This window comes from Sinocyclocheilus rhinocerous, unplaced genomic scaffold, assembly GCF_001515625.1.
Source record: "Sinocyclocheilus rhinocerous isolate Xijiao unplaced genomic scaffold, SAMN03320098_v1.1 scaffold2026, whole genome shotgun sequence".
Classification (NCBI taxonomy): Eukaryota; Metazoa; Chordata; class Actinopteri; order Cypriniformes; family Cyprinidae; genus Sinocyclocheilus; species Sinocyclocheilus rhinocerous.
In genome coordinates, this window is record NW_015624871.1 from 135,046 (window position 1) to 155,802 (window position 20,757).

Consider the following 20,757-nt stretch of genomic DNA (forward strand, 5'->3'; position numbering starts at 1 on the left):
AATCTCCTCCCAAAGCGGCCCTCCCCAACATTTTCGTCGCGTTTTTATTAGTTGACGAAAATGTCAATAGATTTACGTCATAGTTTTTGTCATTCAAAAAGAGTTTTAGTTCGTTATCGTTGGTGAAAAAAATGTCGTTGACAAATTATTCGTCAACGAAATTACCTTACCACTGCATGACAACATGACAGGGTCAGGGAAACACATGTCAAGGCAGGAACCAAGACAAGAAAATACAAAAAAGACAAGAAAAACCTAAACAAGAAATAAAACCCAAAAACCAGAGTTTTTGCTGCGTTTTTTTTTTTACCTTATTGTTACCACCGCTTTGACAATTCGCACTGCCCATGTTTTGCATTACATACTCTCTCTCTTTCAGACTCTGGCCTGGTTTGAGGAAGGTGAAGGAACCATCACAGCCTTCGTAGAGCCATTTGTCATCCTCCTCATTCTTATTGCAAATGCCATTGTAGGAGTGTGGCAGGTACAGCCTGTGTAAATTGTTAAACACATCTTAAATAAGTTAATATAAAATATTTCAAGCCTGTGGATTAGACAGTAATGCAATACTAGATTTTACAAGATACTAGAAACCAAATTTTATTAGGAATTGCAGCTCACTACGTGTATGTTTCTGTAGGAGCGAAATGCGGAAAATGCCATCGAAGCCCTAAAACAATATGAGCCTGAAATGGGGAAGGTGTACAGACAGGACCGGAAGAGTATACAGAGGGTCAGAGCCAGGGACATTGTGCCTGGAGACATTGTGGAGGTGGCTGGTAAGAATGAGAACTATATGTCTACATCTCTTTTTTTTTATTTGCCAAAATAAAATGTATTTAATGAGAGAATGTCATTTATGTCCCAGTTTCCTTTCATAATTTTTGTTAAACTAATTAGTTTCTCAGAGGCTGGAGTAAGAGTTGGTAGAAAATAAAATGGTGGATGTAGTAGTTTTTTTCTGTAAAGCAAAAAAAAAGAGATATCCACTCTCAAAGGACATGTCTGGAGATATTTTTAGGACATTGCTGAATAGAGATGGCTATGTTCTGATTGTTTGTAGAAGCCAATAAAAACTGCCTAGCACGGTCGGTCTCAGATGCATTAAGGATGTTTCTCAAGAAAATAACCAGCTGTTCCCACAGTTAAGCAAAGTATTGTTAAATGCATGTTTGGCAGAGTTTGATTCTTTCCAAATACCACGCACATTGATTATCCGAAGTAATGACTCCCGTGAGACTGCTGCCCAAAACATTACAGGTCCCCACCATAATTAAAATTTGGCAAGAATATGTGGGTTTCTCCAGACTTTATGAAAAATTACTCATCAGTCCATTTAACTTTTTCATTGATCAGCATGTCAGCCTCTTTAACCCTCTGTATCCTTTGTGCATCAATAAAACAGTTCCATTTTGAAAGCACTGCCAGAAATTTCAGGTTTATGAAGTTTGTTTTAAATACTGTTTACATTTTTTAAATTGTGCTTGGGCTTCAGGCCAGTTATGCAGTAAATTGTCCTACCATTATTGTTGGGGAGCTGTGACTTGCAGCAATAGTTCCTTTTGCATCAGTGAAGTTTTTCCAGATTTATTTGCATGTTATTTTTATAGATTATTTCCCTGGACACATTAATATGTGCCACATTCTGAGTAACTGATGCACCTGCAACTGTGGCACTTGGCATCTTTGGAACTCTGTTAGTTGCCTCCTGTTGCTTTGAAAACTCACATCAAAGTCTTAGTTGTCTGACCCCCTTTTTAGCCGATGCATGATGCTAATTGGCAATCAACCTAATTTGACTCTCCTTTGCAGTTGCATTTGCAATTATGATTTGGTCACTTCAAAGTAAATCTCTTATTCATTTACATACATGTACATGCATAGTGAGGGCTGAGAAAATCGGAGTATTCAAAATCTAAATTAAACTAAAAAAAAAAAACAGATTGTTTTACGATTTTAATTAATTCATCCATCCATCTATCCATTGTCCTCCTATGTAGAGTCACAGGGAGGATTTTAAACAGTTTAAAATAAACTAAATTATGTCACTAATCAAATAAGCAAATATATAATGTGACATTGTGAACTCTTTTCAGTTCAGTCATTCACTCAAATTATTATTCTGATAATACATAATGTATTTGTATTTGATTTGTGTGTGTGTGTGGTTTTTAGTATCAGATTTGACAGAAAGGGTTAAGACCCAGTCTCGGAATTTTCTTGGCCCTCCACTCAAAGTTCTATTCTTAGAATCCCAAAGCGAATGAATAAAAATAAGGTTGACATTGTTTTTGCGTCTATCTGTATGTTGACTGACATTGGTTTCTAAATATAGACTGTAAAGTATGGGGTGCTAATCAGCAGTATTGTAGTTTAGTCCCACTGTAGCAAAATGAGATTAGTTATTTAAAGCAATTAAATAATACCTTTCTTTCTATATTCCCAACATTTAGTGATAGAAACACATCCCAATATAAACTCTAAAACGCAGAAATGCTACAGGGTTCCTTTTGAATGTAATTAACACATCAGAGCACAGTAAATAATTTACATCTTTGATGTCTTTACTGCATAAGTTGTTCTTATTGCATAACATGCCTGATAAAAAATGACACGAGTCCCTCTTTTTTTACACCTGCTTTTCTCCAGTTGGTGATAAAGTCCCAGCAGACATCCGACTGACCTCCATACGCTCTACTACTTTGAGAGTGGACCAGTCCATCCTGACGGGGGAGTCTGTATCCATCCTAAAACACACAGACCCAGTGCCTGACCCCCGTGCCGTCAACCAGGATAAGAAAAACATGCTCTTTTCTGTAAGATTATCTGGAGTGATCAAGTTAGTTATATGTCCATCTGCAGCTATTCTTTATGAATTTCGAGTTTTGTTTTTGTTGCCTGTGGTGATTAGGTATTGAATTAAACGCGGCCAGATGCGGATGTGTATTATTGTTTGTGTACTGTAGTGGATTATGTCTGGCAGTCGAGTCTGTGTGTTGAATAAAACATCACTCATATTGTTTGCTCCCACATGGCTATAGACTGAGTCATCACATCACACAGGCTTTGAGCTCTCAGATGGATAATGACCAGAGAGTACCAGCCTCAAAGACTCCACTGACCCCCCCCCCAACCACACACACTCACACACACACACTAATACAAATGTAAAAATACATTTACCTTCAAAATGAAAGTGTTTTTACAGCAGTATTTCATTGACCGATTCCCCTTATTTGCTACATAACAGTTTGCATTCATTCTGTAGCAATTTGTCAGCATTATCAAGCTCAAGAGGTTGAGTCGGAAGTAGCTGTTTGAATGTGAGCCATTCACTCTCTCTCTTTCTCTGTCTGAAGGTGATCACAGTGATCTGTGTGGCGGTTTGGGGTATTAACATCGGTCACTTCAGTGACCCAGTGCACGGAGGCAGCTGGCTGCGTGGAGCTGTGTACTATTTTAAGATCGCCGTGGCTCTGGCTGTAGCCGCCATCCCTGAGGGTGCGGAAATCTTAACCTATTTCTTTCTCTCTGCCAGAGAAAAAAAAATTATCAAAATATCCTTTTCTTAGGAACACTTGCCATCCAACTATATGGTGGGGTCCAGAAGTCTGAAAACTCATTGACAATCTGAAATAAAAAATTTTAACCTGGAAATGAACAGAATATTTTAGGATTTTGAAAAATGTAAAACATAAGGAAAAATGTAAAGTTAAGACAAAGTGAAGAAAAAGATTAAGCATTTTTTTGATGGTTATGGACACTCCCGGGTTCTCAGAATTGGAAGTTGTCATAGTTTGGTATACTTCTATAGTGGTGAATGGAAACTGTAACAAATATAATTTTTGTGTTCCCATTTACTCCAATAGCAAAAGTAAAAAACAACAACAACAACATTTTTATGACTTTACAAAAGAGGAAAAAAATTTTTTGATTAAGTTGGTCATTTATTTAAATTTTAATTTTGTTGTGTGTTTTGTCTTTTTTTTTTTTTTAAATGTCTATTGTTTTTATAAATTTTATTTTAGTTTTTAGTTACTTCAGTACATCAAGTTAAACTAAATGAAAAGGGGAAATGTTGCATTGTTGACTAGCTGGCGTAAAATAAGTTAAGTTTTTTTATTAATATATTTCTTTTATTTCAGTTAATGTTTTTTTTTTTTTTTCAAGTAACAATATATATATTTTAATGGTTTTAGTTTTTAACTATAATAACCCAGGTACATCATTAACTATTTTTCTGTGGAATAACTGTGGAAACACATCATATCTGTGAAAAGGATCCATTAATCAAAGTTGTGACATGATCATGTGAACTCTCTTGTATCATCTTTCATTCTTGCGAACACAAACATCAGGTTTTACTTGCAGCTCGAGTGCTGTTTTCATCAAAGCCAAAAAAAATGTATGTCCAGGTTTGCTGATAAAATAACTTGAATGTATTGAAACATTAGAAAAAAGTGCACAATAGAAACCCACTGTGTTATAAAGCTTTTTGAAATGGCAATATATTTTAAATTCATGTGCATAAAAAATACAGCATTTAAATCTGCACGGGTTGATTTTCATAAAAAATTCAGATTTAGAGAAATATTGTTTAATATCTCATTGTAAAATAGTACATTTTACTGTGCTTCACTCCTCTCCCTTTTCTCGTAACTTACTCGCTGATGTCTTTGTTCTTTCTCACAGGTCTTCCTGCTGTCATCACCACATGCCTGGCGCTTGGCACACGCCGCATGGCCCGCAAAAATGCTATAGTCCGTTCCCTCCCATCTGTAGAGACACTTGGCTGTACCTCCGTCATCTGCTCTGACAAAACAGGCACTCTTACCACCAACCAGATGTCTGTCTGCAGGGTGAGAGAGACTTGTGTCCAGTGCAACAGTTTTACTCTAATACTTAAGAAATTCTAAATTATGTAGTAGTAATAATAATAATATCTAATAGTGTATAATAATTCTAACAGATGCATTGTGGGATTTTATTATTCTGTGGAAGCTAGAAAATTAATAACATGGAATAATGCTGGAAAACCACAGATCAAACGTACTAATCATGTATGTATGTGTGTGTTGTGCATGCATGGCTGTGCATGTGTGTTTGTCTGGGTGCAGATGTTTATTGTGGACATCGTCGCAGGTGAGAGGTGTTTACTGAACGAATTTACAGTAACTGGATCTACTTATGCCCCTGAAGGAGAAGTGTGAGTTTATTTCACATCTAACAACACACACACACACACACTTCTCTTCTGAACTAACCTGTGGTTTGCTTAAACATTTATGTGATGTCTTTCACAAGACTTGCTCTCTTTTCCTAATCGATCCCTTTTTCCTAAAAAAACATTTATATTAACCTTTGCTGTTAAAATAACTTAGCCTATATTGAAATATTTCATAGTAAATTAGAAAAAAGTGCACAATAGAAACCCACTGTGTTATAAAGCTTCCCGAAAATGTAATTTTCTATACATAAGAATACAGCATTTAAATTTGATTTTCATAAAAAATGAAAGGATTTAGAGAAATGTTGTTTAATATCTCATTGTAAAATAGTACATTTTACTGTGCTCCACTCCTCTCCCTTTTCCCATAACTTACTCACTGATGTCTTTGTTCTTTCTCACAGGTCTTCCTGCTGTCATCACCACATGCCTGGCGCTTGGCACACGCCGCATGGCCCGCAAAAATGCTATAGTCCGTTCCCTCCCATCTGTAGAGACACTTGGCTGTACCTCCGTCATCTGCTCTGACAAAACAGGCACTCTTACCACCAACCAGATGTCTGTCTGCAGGGTGAGAGAGACTTGTGTCCAGTGCAACAGTTTTACTCTAATACTTAAGAAATTCTAAATTATGTAGTAGTAATAATAATAATATCTAATAGTGTATAATAATTCTAACAGATGCATTGTGGGATTTTATTATTCTGTGGAAGCTAGAAAATTAATAACATGGAATAATGCTGGAAAACCACAGATCAAACGTACTAATCATGTATGTATGTGTGTGTTGTGCATGCATGGCTGTGCATGTGTGTTTGTCTGGGTGCAGATGTTTATTGTGGACATCGTCGCAGGTGAGAGGTGTTTACTGAATGAATTTACAGTAACTGGATCTACTTATGCCCCTGAAGGAGAAGTGTGAGTTTATTTCACATCTAACAACACACACACACACACACTTCTCTTCTGAACTAACCTGTGGTTTGCTTAAACATTTATGTGATGTCTTTCACAAGACTTGCTCTCTTTTCCTAATCGATCCCTTTTTCCTCACTTACCATTATTTTCTCTATTTTCAGTCCTCAATTCTCTATTTGCAGTCATCCTCCAATCCCTCCTATCCTTTTTTTGTCTCTGTTTCAGGTATAAGGACGGTGTACCGATACACTGCAGTCAGTATGAAGGGCTGGTGGAAATGGCCTCTATCTGTGCCCTGTGTAATGACTCTTCGCTGGATTACAATGAGGTGCGTGTGCACATCTACATACTCTCTCTGTCATCATGAAGCTGTAGAGAACTCATTTTCTCTGTATTTCCTCTCCGAAAATCACAGAGTAAAGGTGTGTATGAGAAAGTGGGAGAAGCAACTGAGACAGCTCTCTGTTGTCTGGTGGAGAAGATGAACGTGTTTGACACAGACCTGAGAGGCCTCTCACCTGCTGAAAGAGCCACTGCCTGCTGTTCAGTGAGTGCTCATATAATTATATGTTGGCCCGCATAGAATCTCCACTCAGTGACCGCAGTATGATATGGTATATTACATGTAAAACTATCATAAACATAATTTTCTAATTCTATATTGTTTATAGAATCTGTATGATGATTATAAATTTATCTGTCAAGAGTAGATGAATACACATTTTTGTGTGATAGATATTTTTTTACAGAGTTGCTTTTTTAATGTTTGTAAAACATTATTCTCTCAGGTCATAAAGCAGTTAATGAGGAAAGAGCTGACTCTGGAGTTTTCTCGAGACAGGAAGTCCATGTCTGTTTTCTGCTCTCCAAACAAACTCACTCGCTCTGCTTCAGGTGCCAAGATGTTTGTCAAGGTCTGGTTTTCATCTTTCTTTGAAGCTTTCTCTTTTTCCATTTCACTTTTCATTTTGCATTTTTGTCTGAGGATCACTGAAATGTTTTTTTGTTCCACTATTTGTCACTATTCCAGTCTTCAGTGTCGCATGATCCTTCAGAAAGCATTCTCATGCTGATTTTATCTGATTTTATCAATGTTGACAACAGTTCTGCTGCTTAATATGTTTGTGAAAATGTCTTTTTCAGGATTATTTGATGAATAGAAAGTGTAAAAGAACAGCATTTGAAATAGTAATCTTTTGTCACATTAAAAATGCCTTTACTGTCACTTTTGATTTATTTTTAAAATCTCAGTATTAATTGGTTCTTGATTCGTGAAATGTATCATTGTCCAACCATCTACAATTCTACATGCATTTTATCTCTTGATATTTATTTATTTAATTTCCGTCTGAATATTAATTGGTTCTCGATTCTTGAACTTTATCCTCACCTTCCTCGCAATTCTGCATGTATTTTATCTCTTAATCCCGACTCCACAGGGGGCGCCAGAGAGTGTGCTGGAGCGTTGCCGATGGATACGGGTCGGAGGTGGTACACGAGTGCCTCTGACCTCTGACCTAAGGGAGCAGCTCTTAAGCACAGTAAGAGAGTGGGGCTCGGGACGTGACACACTACGCTGTCTCGCCATGGCAACCAGGGATTCACCCCCTGACACTCGAACCCTGAACTTAGAGAACTCTGCAGCCTTCACAGAATATGAGGTGTGCAAGTTAGTTGGGATAAATTATTTGAAATCATGAGAATATGTTTAGGACAAATTCATTTGAAATTAAATTGAAAGTAATTAAAAATCTATTTTTGAACGCTGTAACTTTCACACTTTTTTTTTTGTACTTCTCTCAGTCGGATGTGACATTCATAGGTTGTGTGGGAATGTTAGATCCACCCAGGAAGGAAGTGCTGAGTGCAGTGCGTATGTGCAGACAGGCTGGTATACGGGTCATTATGATCACAGGTGGGTTAAACTCGCACATAGAGGTGATTTTAAAGGGATAGTTCACCCAAAAATGAAAATTCTGTCATCATTTACCTAACCTCGTGTTGTTCCAAGCCCATATGACTGTGGTTAATTATGACCATTTTGGATCTTCTGTTCTGAGTTTTGATTACCTGGACTTTCAATGTATTGAAATATTTGAACCTCTCAGGTTTCATAAAAAATTTCTTGTTTTGAAGATTAACCAAAGTCATATGGGTTTGCAATGGCATGAGGGTGAGTAAATGATGACAGAATTTTCATTTTAAATCAAAAAGCGCAACCTCAGTGACTGTTATCTAATAGTGCCTAGGCACGGTAAACACAAACTAATATGCATGTACATTTCAATCTAAGGTCTTCTTCCTATGTTGGTTTGTGTAGGTGACAATAAGAGCACTGCCCTGTCTATCTGTCGTCGAGTGGGCATCATCACTGAGCAGGAGGAAGAGGAGGCTGAAGGTGGGCCGTTTGGCAGTGGCCTCACAGGACGGGAGTTTGATGAGCTGCCTCCCCACCTGCAGCGACAGGCCTGCCGCACCACCCGCTGTTTCGCCCGTGTCGAGCCAACGCACAAGAGCCGCATTGTAGAATATTTGCAAAGCCTCAGTGATATCACAGCGATGGTAAGTGTTACTAGACCCATGAGAATGCAAAAGTGCAAAAAACTTGATTTAATGAAAACTCACACTTGCTTTCTGTCCAGACGGGTGATGGTGTGAATGATGCCCCTGCTTTGAAGAAGGCCGAGATTGGCATTGCTATGGGCTCAGGCACGGCTGTGGCTAAATCTGCTTCAGAGATGATTTTGGCAGACGATAACTTTTCAACCATCGTAGCTGCAGTAGAGGAGGGCCGAGCCATTTACAACAACATGAAACAGTTCATCCGTTACCTCATTTCTTCTAACATTGGAGAGGTAGTCTGGTAAGTACAGACAAAAATCACTGTAAAGCCATGGTCACACTACACTTTGAGCATGCAAAATTTCTGTGGACACTGCAACTGCTCTGGGTGTGTGTGTGCACTTGGATGGGTTAAATGCAGGGCACAAATTCCGAATGTCATGTCACTTTCACTTTCACTAGCATAATATGACATGACACTGTGTGGCATCTTTTCAAAAAAACATATCTAGAAGGCCATGAAACGCCTCCAAAATATGTGTAAAAGAAAACGTTCACCTTCACATGAAATTCCTGCGAAGCCCCTAAAAGCGATAGTGAAAATTTGAAAGTTTCTCGGGGGATTTCAATACTTTTCCGAGAGAACACAAAGTTTCAAAGAAGTTTCATTTTTCCTCCCATCTCATATTTTTTTCACCATCACCATGCCCCCTTCCCAATTACATAGATTCCCATTGGAATTACTGGAATTCGCCTGCAAAAATAGCATTTTAAGCATTGCATGTTTCTCTCTGTCTCAGTATTTTCCTCACCGCTGTCATCCGTTACCTCATTTCTTCTAACATTGGAGAGGTAGTCTGGTAAGTACAGACAAAAATCACTGTAAAGCCATGGTCACGCTACACTTTGAGCATGCAAAATTTCTGTGGACACTGCAACTGCTCTGGGTGTGTGTGTGTGTGTGTGCACTTGGATGGGTTAAATGCAGGGCACAAATTCCGAATGTCATGTCACTTTCACTTTCACTAGCATAATATGACATGACACTGTGTGGCATCTTTTCAAAAAAACATATCTAGAAGGCCATGAAACGCCTCCAAAATATGTGTAAAAGAAAACGTTCACCTTCACATGAAATTCCTGCGAAGCCCCTAAAAGCGATAGTGAAAATTTGAAAGTTTCTCGGGGGATTTCAATACTTTTCCGAGAGAACACAAAGTTTCAAAGAAGTTTCATTTTTCCTCCCATCTCATATTTTTTTCACCATCACCATGCCCCCTTCCCAATTACATAGATTCCCATTGGAATTACTGGAATTCGCCTGCAAAAATAGCATTTTAAGCATTGCATGTTTCTCTCTGTCTCAGTATTTTCCTCACCGCTGCTTTGGGAATGCCTGAGGCTCTGATCCCAGTCCAGTTGCTGTGGGTCAATCTAGTGACGGATGGTTTCCCAGCTACTGCTCTTGGCTTCAACCCCCCAGACCTGGACATCATGTCCAGACCCCCACGCTCACCTAGAGAACCACTCATTTCGGGTTGGCTCTTTTGCAGATACCTCATCATTGGCTGTGAGTCATTTACACACATCACTCCTTGTGATCAAAACCTTTCATTATTGTATATAGAACAATGTTATTGATCAGGTTAGATCAGATTCTATAATACACAAGTGTAGTCATTATTTTTTCATTTCACTTAATTATGCAGAAAAAAAACTCTTCTTAGCCATAATATTTGGGTATCCGCTAAAGTGAATGGTTTTTCTTAAAATTTAAATATGTTATAAATGTGAAACAGATCCATTTTATCCTCAGGTGTCTAACAAACAGCTTTGTTTGAGGTGTGCAGCAGTGATAAGATTTGGTCTGAGCTATCTGGTCCATTCTAATCCAAACATGATCAGCGATCACACCGATGTTTGTCATCTTTCACGGCTATTTTGTTCAAAATTAAATCCCTTATTAATGTACTAGCATATTAAAAAAAATTCAACAAAAAGACCAATGAAAAGCTAAAAAAAAATTTCCCTCCAATTTAGTATAAATTCAAAAAGTATTTGAAATATAAACTGTCATAAAAAGTTGTTTTCATTTTAATGTATGATTTATTCAAACATACAATAAATGAGACATCACTAACAGGTTAAGTAAGAATATAATGAATATTTAATATAGTGACAGAATGTGAGACTTTGTTTCATGTCAAAAGTAATAAAACACAAAGCTTATTTCCATTTTTGGATGGGAGATGCGGTCTTCAAGTAAGTAATAGTGAAATTTTTGTTCATGCGTCAGCAGAAAACAGCATAGACTAAAAGATTGATCTTGGATTTTCAGAATCGATGTTGGTTCATTACAATGAAGATAGATTATAATCAATTAATCAGTATGGCAACCCAGCCCTAGTAAACACAAGAGAGCAGTCAACAAGCTGAACTTTCGTACGCTTTCATTCAGAGCACAAATTAAATTTAAAGAGCAAGTGGACTCACTCTGAAAATGTTGATTTGATAAGTTGCATTTCTTTCACTTTCTCTCTCTGTTTTGTAGGTTATGTAGGGGCAGCAACAGTTGGAGCTGCTGCCTGGTGGTTCATGGCAGCTCATGATGGACCAAAGCTAACTTTCTACCAGCTGGTAATAAAAACAAAAACAAAATCATTTACTGCCATTTCAAAGAGTACAGTTTTGAGTCTTGTTTTGTCTTAAACCAGAAGGTTTAAATTTTTGTTGACCCTGTGTTAAAATATCATTTTTCTCTGTTGTTTCTTCTATAGTCTCACTATCTGCAGTGCAGTGAAGGTCATGCTGAGTTTGCAGGAGTGCAGTGCTCAGTGTTCGAGTCTCCATACCCCATGACTATGGCGCTGTCTGTGCTGGTCACTATAGAGATGTGCAATGCCCTCAACAGGTATGTGATTTTTTTTTAAATCCCGTAATGACAGAAAATCACTGCTGAATGTGGAGAATAGCACACATGGCACATATATACAATTTTGACTTTGTATTTTCCTGTCAAAAAAAATATGTTTGTTATTATTTGTATACAATATATATATATATATATATATAGTTTTGACTTGGTATTTTCATGTCAAAGTTACAAAAAAAGAAAAGAAATAAAAAAAAAAACACTTGCACTACAGTGTTTGTTATTATTTGTATACATTATATTGTACATCAGTGTGTTGTATATCTAATACATACTCTATTGTTCAAAATGTGGTATTTCAGATTTTTTTAATGGTTTTAAAAGAAGTCTCTTATGCTCACCAACACTGCATTTATTTAATCAAAAATACAATAAGTAATATTGTGAAATACTATTACAATTTAAAGTAGCTCTCTATTTTAATATATTTTAAAATCTAATTCATTCCTGTGATGGCAAAGCTGCATTTTTAGCATCATTACTCCAGTCTTCAGTGTCACATGATCCTTCTGAAATCATTCTAATAGGCTGATTTACTGCTCAAGAAACATTTTGTATTATTAGCAATAGTGAATACAGTGCTGCTTATTATTTTTGTGGAAACCGTGATACATTGTCTGAACAGTGAACTGCTCTTATTGTCTTTGTGTATATATGTTTCAGTTTGTCAGAAAATCAGTCTCTACTCAAAATGCCACCGTGGTCAAACCCCTGGCTGGTGGGAGCCATCTGTCTCTCCATGGCCCTACACTTCCTCATCTTATATGTGGACCCTCTTCCTGTAAGTATGCATCTGTGTGCCCGAGAATTTGGAGAGATGATGCAGGACAATCTCAGACAAATGCTTGAGCATAATGAGGAATGTGAGGAATGTGTGTGTTTAATAGGTTGGACTTGTGCATGCCTGTCTGTCTTAAACCGCAATTAAAGTGGTTGCCTAATAAATCTAGGAAATGATGGATTTGCTATTCATTTCATCACTGATGATGAAAGGCTTCCTGAAAAAACTAAGGAAATGACTGAGGGTAATACAGGGAATCAAAACCCCCTCATAACTTATGGAATATTTGTGATTTTATCAATAGAATTGTGATGCTAAGGAAATTGTCATCTTTAAGAATGAAAAATGACAATTTTGTCATTATTTATAGTGCTGTTCAAAAGCTTTATACTCACCAAGGCTGCGTTTATTTGATCAAAAATACAGTAAAAACAGTAATATTGTGAAATCAGGGGCATGTCTACATGGTGGCCAGGGGTGGCACCGGCCCCCACTGAAATCTGGTGCCCCCCCTTACCAGATGTCTTGCGATTTGCTTGTTTGCTGCGTTTATTTGATCAAAAATACAGTAAAAACAGTAATATTGTGAAATCAGGGGCATGTCTACATGGTGGCCAGGGGTGGCACCGGCCCCCACTGAAATCTGGTGCCCCCCCTTACCAGATGTCTTGCGATTTGCTTGTTTTTATGCTAGGCAGCTGCCAAAGGCGGCTTTCTTCTATACTTAATTTTAGGCGATTTCTATAGAGTTATCTTAATGACAAATGTCACTCGCAAGCGAATTTCCTTTCGTTCTCACACAAAACTGGACGTGCGCTTTTAAATAGACAGTGTTCTCTTATGAATTGGCTCTGCTCTCGCTCAGATAGTGTTTGTGCACGGCTGCACGCTCAAACTTTGTCCTTGCATCATTGAAGACCAGAAGAGCTTTTTTAATTAAAGACTAGGCTTATCCCACTAAATGAAAGCAAGCTGATTATAGTCAGCCTTCTCTAGTTATTTTATTATTTAATACTTATTTGAGTTAAGTGCGTATTGTAAATATGCGTTTATTAAATAATTTTATTTAGTGCATTTGTTGTTTTTGTATATAGTTCTACAATAAAAGCGTATAAACAAGGCCCGGTTTAATTTTGTCCCATCCATTATCACTATGTCAATCACTGCTATTTCGAGAGTGAATTCTGCATAAATATGCGGATGTCATTCCCGAAACTTTTCAAAGTGTGTGGCCGAAAAACAAAAGTTCTACATTTTGAATGGATTTTAGCCTAAAAAGCTCGCAAAGAGCGCATTTAATACTTATTTGAGTTAAGTGCGTATTGTAAATATGCATTTATTAAATTATTTTATTTAGTGCATTTGTTGTTTTTGTATATAGTTCTACAATAAAAGCGTATAAACCAGGCCCGGTTTAATTTTGTCCCATCCATTATCACTATGTCAATCACTGCTATTTCGAGAGTGAATTCTGCATAAATATGCGGATGTCATTCCCAAAACTTTTCAAAGTGTGTGGCCGAAAAACAAAAGTTCTACATTTTGAATGGATTTTAGCCTAAAAAGCTCGCAAAGAGCGCACCCTTTATAATCACTAAAAAGCTGTCACTCTTTGTTCTCAAAGTTCTGTTATGACCAATTAATCTATTTATTCTAAATATTATTTACATCGTGTATACACTCTGTATGTTATAATGAGAGGATTCGACTGTATAACTCAGCACGGAACAAAAACTGGTGTTGTGTGTTGTAGCCTTTAGATATAAGACAAAACCAGCATGTGTACTGTCATGAGGATGATGAAAGTGTTTTTATTTGAGTAAAGCCTTTAAGTCCCTTTGAGTGTTTTTTTTCACTGAATATGTACAATTTCTCATGGTAACATTTAATTTATTTGATTTTATTCAACCCAAAAATATTAACCTAATTAACCTATACATTAGGTTACAGTGATAAAATGAAATTTAAGGGTTAGATGAGGTAGAAATAGCTCCCTAAGATAACACTTAGCACTTCTTAATAATGTACCATAGATTCTACAGTGTTTTTTTTTTCTCTCATTATGCTCATTTTGGTAATTTTGCGGCCACCCTCTTTTAAAGCAGTGCCCCCACCCACCCCCATTTAAAATGTTCTAGACACGCCCCTGTGTGAAATACTATACTATTACAATTTAAAATAACTAAAATGTAAACATTTTTAAAAATGTAAAATAACTCTTTTTCAGCAGCCATTACTCTGGTCTTCAGTGTTACATGGTCCTTCAGAAATCATTCTAATATACTGATTTGGTGTTCAGGATTATTTAATGAATACAGAGTTCAAAAGAGAAGCATTTATTTGAAATAGTTTTTACTTTACTGTTACTTTAGATTAATTTAATGCATACGATTAGATTAATGCTGAACAAAATGATTAATTTCTTTAAAAAAAAAAATCATACTGTTGGCGCCAATAGCCTTGAGGGCAGCTCACAGACATATAGGGCCATTGCGCTTCGCATGTCCTAAGTTCGAGTCCCAGCTTGCGGACCTTTCCCGATCCCCCCCTCCCACTTCGCTTCCTGTCTAAATACTATCCTGTCACAATAAAGACAAAAATAAAAGAAAACTTTTAAAAAATCATACTGACCCCAAATTTTTAAACTATGGACGGTTTCAACGGCAATAACATAAACAGACGTTACTGCGCATGCACGCTTTTGTGGCCCTAACTTAACTTCTGGTAGACTTCCAAATAGAATCAATAACAGCAGCTAAGTAGTCCCTCTAGAGTAGATTATTTTTGATAAGTGTGCGCCCGTTTAACCGTCTATAGTGTGTCATTCCAAAAACCTTTAAGACTTCCTTTCTTTGGTGGAACACAAGGTGTTTTTTTGGGGATCTTTTAAAGAATATCCTGGTCGCTCTAAAATGTGAACGAGGACAAGCTTAGAAGTAAAAAAAAAATATTGGTTTATACAAATTGTGGACTATATTATAAGTCCTCAGAGACCATGTGGTAACTTTATGTGAGGAACAGAGCGAATCGGGAATTGGTGACTTACACAAAGCTATTGTTTTGCTTAAGTAGTTTTTAATTGCACAGAAAAAAACTTACTGGCACATTTAATTGCTTTATGTTCTGTGGAAGAAGGTCAGTCAGAGGGTTTGGAATGATCTGAGTGTGAGTAAATGATGACAGAACTTTCATTTTTAAGTGAACTATTCCAGTAAGTTATAGCTGTGTCTGTTTTTCTCTGTAGGTCATATTTCAGATCCGGCCGTTATCTTGGCCCCAGTGGGTGACTGTTCTCAAGATGTCTCTGCCTGTTATTTTGATGGATGAAGCCCTGAAGTTCTTGGCCAGAAACTACATTGAGCCTGGCAGCGATCTGCAGCTGGAAGAGGACGAATATGCAGCCAGAGGGGTGATTGGCAAGCTGCGACGGGCATTTAAGGGTGTGTCCTGGTCATTTGTGCTCATCTCTGGCCCATTGCTGGTCTGGATCTTTAGCCTGGACTCAGACATTACCAATATCTTCTGGGATTAGAAAGGAGGAATATGTGTGTGAGAGTGCGTGTGTGAATATGTCTGAGTCAAAGAGAGAGGCGGACAGAAACGTGGCTGACGTACAGAAGCAGTGTACAGATCCAGTGTAGAACGAATTTGGTGCTCTGTGTGAAAAACAGAGCAGTATGAATGAAATGTAGAGCAGGACCAGGACAATCACAGATAAAGGAATGCTAGGGACAGATAATTATAAAATGACAAATTTTGTGCTCATGACCATCTTCTTCAGCTTAACTATGTGTCACTGGTATTGCATTGTTCTTTAGGTTTTTTTTTATTTTTTTGTATTATTTATTTTTTTCAAAATAAGTTGAAAATACACATATATCTGTATTCAATTTAGCCTGAAATTTTTATTTTAGTTTTATAAAATTAGTTGCTTTTTAAAGGCTACGTGTGTAATTTCTGTATTACTAGCGACACCAAATGCCTTATATTTGTTTAAGGAGCCTGACCACGTGAGACATAACAACATTGGCTCAACCGTTGGCATGAATTTAGTGGGACTATCATTTTAACTGACCTATAAAAGACAGTGGAACCGCTTGGTACTGCTATTGGCACAGAAATGACACGCTTCCCTTTTAGGCAACGTCGCCGTAACACCCCCAAAAGCGTTGCAATTGTCTGTCAAAGACTCATTTTTCATGGAATATTTTAATCGCATACTGTCACATATCCCTAATTTCATTCTTTTTTCATGTACATGTCTTCTTTGTTATTAAGACAAATTTTGTTGGGGCCTAAAATATTTTGATGAAATGTTTAAGGATGTTGTTTTTAAGTCAAAGCATGTTCAAAAAGTAAATTCACCAAGAAGAGAGTTTAAAAAAAAAAAAAAAAAAAAAAGGGCATAATACCAAGTTCCATTCGTTCCATTTGTTTGACGTCACTTCACTTAGTGCTTGGGATAAACACTCATCTTTTTTAGCAGCATTCAATATTCTTGTTTTCTGCTGTTTTCTATTAAATTTTTTGTTTGGTACCCAAAACAATAGTTTTTTTTTTTAATCGAGTCACAATATCAGTCATCTCTATTTTGTCATACCGTTCATTTTAATTTCCTCAAATTCCCACAGTCCATGTCATGTGACAGTACAAAAAGCAAAACATTCCAGCGTCTTACCTGGAACGCTTCCTTGTAATTGTGAAAACTGTCACTCTCTTATATGCCTACTACTCGGCAATGCTTCACATTTTAAATGATGAAATACTATTTACATTCTTCAACCCTGTGGCTTATGATAATTTATTCGGGTATGCCAGCGATACTGTGCTTCATTAGAGCTGGTCATACAAGTCACGCCGCATGCGCTGTCACATCTCTCATTCCCTTTTTTGAGACCCTCGCGCTCGTGTTGAATCATTACTTTCGAAATGAAGATGGGATTTTCTGAAATATTTTCAATGTGACTGTTTTAGTTGTATTGCTGTGCCTGTATGGTGAGGGAAGTTGTTTTGCCTGCCTTTTCTCTTTTAAAAGGACCCTCGTCTGACTAGGGGCAATTAAATTTTTCTTAAGACCAAACATCATTATCAGGTGTCCAATCATTATATTCTGCTCGTCAGATGGACGCTGAAAACTTTTGGCAATAGCATCTGTACTTGATCAGAGCCCAAAAAAGAATGTTTTGAGTTCCAGGATTGGTTGACAATTAATTGTTGTTAAGAACAGAAAAAAACAGGGAGCTATTAAGTTTAATTCCTTACGGTGTCAAGTTCCAGGGGAAAAAGGGACAGGTTCATGTTCGTAATCAGTTTTATTGTTTGTTTCTTCATTGAAAACCATTCCACAAAAAGGAGCTTTATAATATAGTGAAAACCCTGTTCTTTCTATTTGTGTCATTTAGATTCTATTTATTTCCTATTTCTTGAAAAAGAATACATTTTGAATTTTGTAGTATTTTGTTATTCATACAGTTGATGCCATAACTGTCATGTAATCGCTGTTTAATTAACAGGGAAATGGAAACTGCTTCATGAAATGGAAAATAAACTCTTGATTTGAAATTCATTACCTGTGTGTTTTGTTTTGTTATTTTGAAACATGTTGAAACAGATATATATATATTTTTTTAATCTTTATTGAAATAAATATATCACAATAAAAAAAGCATATTTCCAAATTATACCAGAGGAAATGTCAGATGCACAAAACAAGGTGTAAAACATATCAGATAACATAAAAAATACATTAAATGATCAATAAAAATAAATAAATATAAAAATGTCAGGATATATATTTTTTTTTAATCTTTATTGAAATAAATATATTTATCACAATAAAAAAAGCATATTTCCAAATTATACCAGAGGAAATGTCAGATGCACAAAACAAGGTGTAAAACATATCAGATAACATAAAAAATACATTAAATGATCAATAAAAATAAATAAATATAAAAATGTCAGGATGTTCCCTTGAAGTACTTTTTAGCTTTTTAAGACAATTTAGGACACACATGTTGCATTGCATGTAAACACGCCCCAATGACCTGGTCCACAAATGTTTTAGTTTTGTTCCACATAGAGAATTGTTGAATTTCCGAGGGGCATGAGGGATTTGAAAAATTGCATGTTTTTTCTTCATCTGAGCATCTGAGCATCTGCAAATACAAAGAAACATTGTAACTCATCTTGTGTAATATTTGCAAATGTACTGCATCCATCTATAACACTTTTCATTACCTGTAAGTTATCAATCAGGCCTTGAATTTCGTTCTTGATTTTATTGCCATCTTTCTGGAATGTCACCTCACAGTTATAGTAATCACCAAGTTTCTGTAAAACTGCACACTTTGCCTGAGAAGAGAATAAATACATATCAGATACAGTACAGTAGCTAAGCATTTCCAATGAACCAATCTATAGCTAAAAGGAACTGTCAAAAGTAAAATATCAACCAGTAACTTACCGCGCTACAGTGGTTTTCAGAAGAGATAGTACTGCTCGGAGTAGGTGTGAACTAAATATACAATTGGAATTAGCGTTAGATTAGAAACCAACCAAAAACAGACTAATATTAATAACAAACACGCACCTACATTTTCAGTGATTAGCATTTCTATTATCCTGTCAGCCTGTAGCCTTATATTTTTGCATGTTTCTGGACTCCTTTTGTCCAAAGTGTGGTTTCCATGCGGTGCACATCTGCCAGTTCTCACACACAGCATCAGGAGTAAAGCGAAAATCATAGAACGCACTGTAAAACAAAATGTATCATTCATGTTGATCAAAAGAAAGCTCATTTACTGACAAACCAAGGAGAGGCCAAACAAACTGTAATTTAGTCATGTACTTAATCTTATAAAGACTTACTTGTATCTCTGTTGGTTTGTGTCTAAGGTCTTTGCAGGCAGTGTTTTAGAGTTGGGTACTCTGGGTCTTCCTCTGTGCCACGACTTCTGCAAATGTTCCTGATTCTCCATCTTATATATCTTGAGGTCCTTTCCCATTTCACCATAAACTTCCAGTAGTGACCTCAAAACTTTCATAGAAAACTTCTGATGTCCTCAGCCGTCTCACCAACCTAGAAAGTGTACGTGAATTTGTGGGGGTGTGTGAGGATTGATTGGACATGTCTCAACGCTATTGTTACTTCGTTAGAATTTCCTTCAAATTGAGACCACCTGTTATGCTCACTGCTTGTCACTTCCTCTAGGGAAACCTTCAGTAGTGTTGTAATTCTGGGATAGTTTTCCCTGAAACTATACCTATTTCAGTTTGACATGCAACTGCTCAAACAGGTTAGTGGATGACAACATATCTCTGGCACTGCATATTGTGGTAGAACATTTGGATGGTTAGTCAACCTTGTTAGGATTCTTGTTACTGATTCTTCCCAATAAATCAGGAAATTGGGTTTATGTATTTCTAAGATTTCTTGACATTTTTATGGGATGATATTAAGACTCAAAATGATTAATAGATGCACGCACAATTATCCATGTACTGCATGCATTTTATACATGTATCTTACTAACCACAAACAAATGCCTTTCAATTTGAGTCTGTGGAATTCGGGATTAAACGATTGTGCAGCGATTTGTACAAATACAGACATGTTTGCGAATAAAAATGTTCTGTTCTGCATTAATATATCATAAATTGCTAATGCAAAAAGGAATCTATGCATATGTGGATCAGGTGACACGCATGCATTAATTGATGTCTAGTTCGAGTCGATCTTGTTCGGTTCATTTGGATTTTGAGACTTCATTTTCGCAGTTTACAGCATTTCACGCTGCAGAGTTAAGAATTACATTAATGTGCAGCATTTTGATCAAATAGAGACATATTTGTGAATATAAATGTTATAGTTTGTATTAAAGTATCATGATTTGTGCATGTAGCGATTAAAATGTGCATTTGTGGATTAACCCCCTGCTTTCTTTTCTTTTCTCTTTCGCTGAGTTCTAACACTTTTGTCTTCCTTCCCCCATGTCCTTTCTCCACCTCTCTTTCTCTTTAGTGAGGTATATCTGCCTTCTTTCAGGGTCTGTATCACGATGTGCCCTGTAGCGTTGCTGCTTTTATGCAGCAGACAACAGCACCATTTCCTGACAAATACATGCATAGCATTTAAACAACTCTTTCTTGAAGGTATATAACAAATAAATGCATAATATATTAATTATAAGTACTAATACATGCTGTAAACACTTATTTACACACTAATTTATCTAGTTTTTACATCCACTGTTCCAATATGTTACAGTAACAGGAGGGACATTTTGCTAAAGTCAGCCATGTGATGAACAACAAGCTAATGATCACTGAGGAAGA

The 20,757-nt window shown here is 36.6% G+C and overlaps 1 pseudogene; it reads left to right on the top strand.

Moving 5' to 3' along the window:
- Positions 1 to 17,657, top strand: part of LOC107746505 (sarcoplasmic/endoplasmic reticulum calcium ATPase 2-like) — a 25,952-nt pseudogene extending 8,295 nt beyond the window's left edge.
- The last annotated feature ends 3,100 nt before the right edge of the window (positions 17,658 to 20,757 follow it).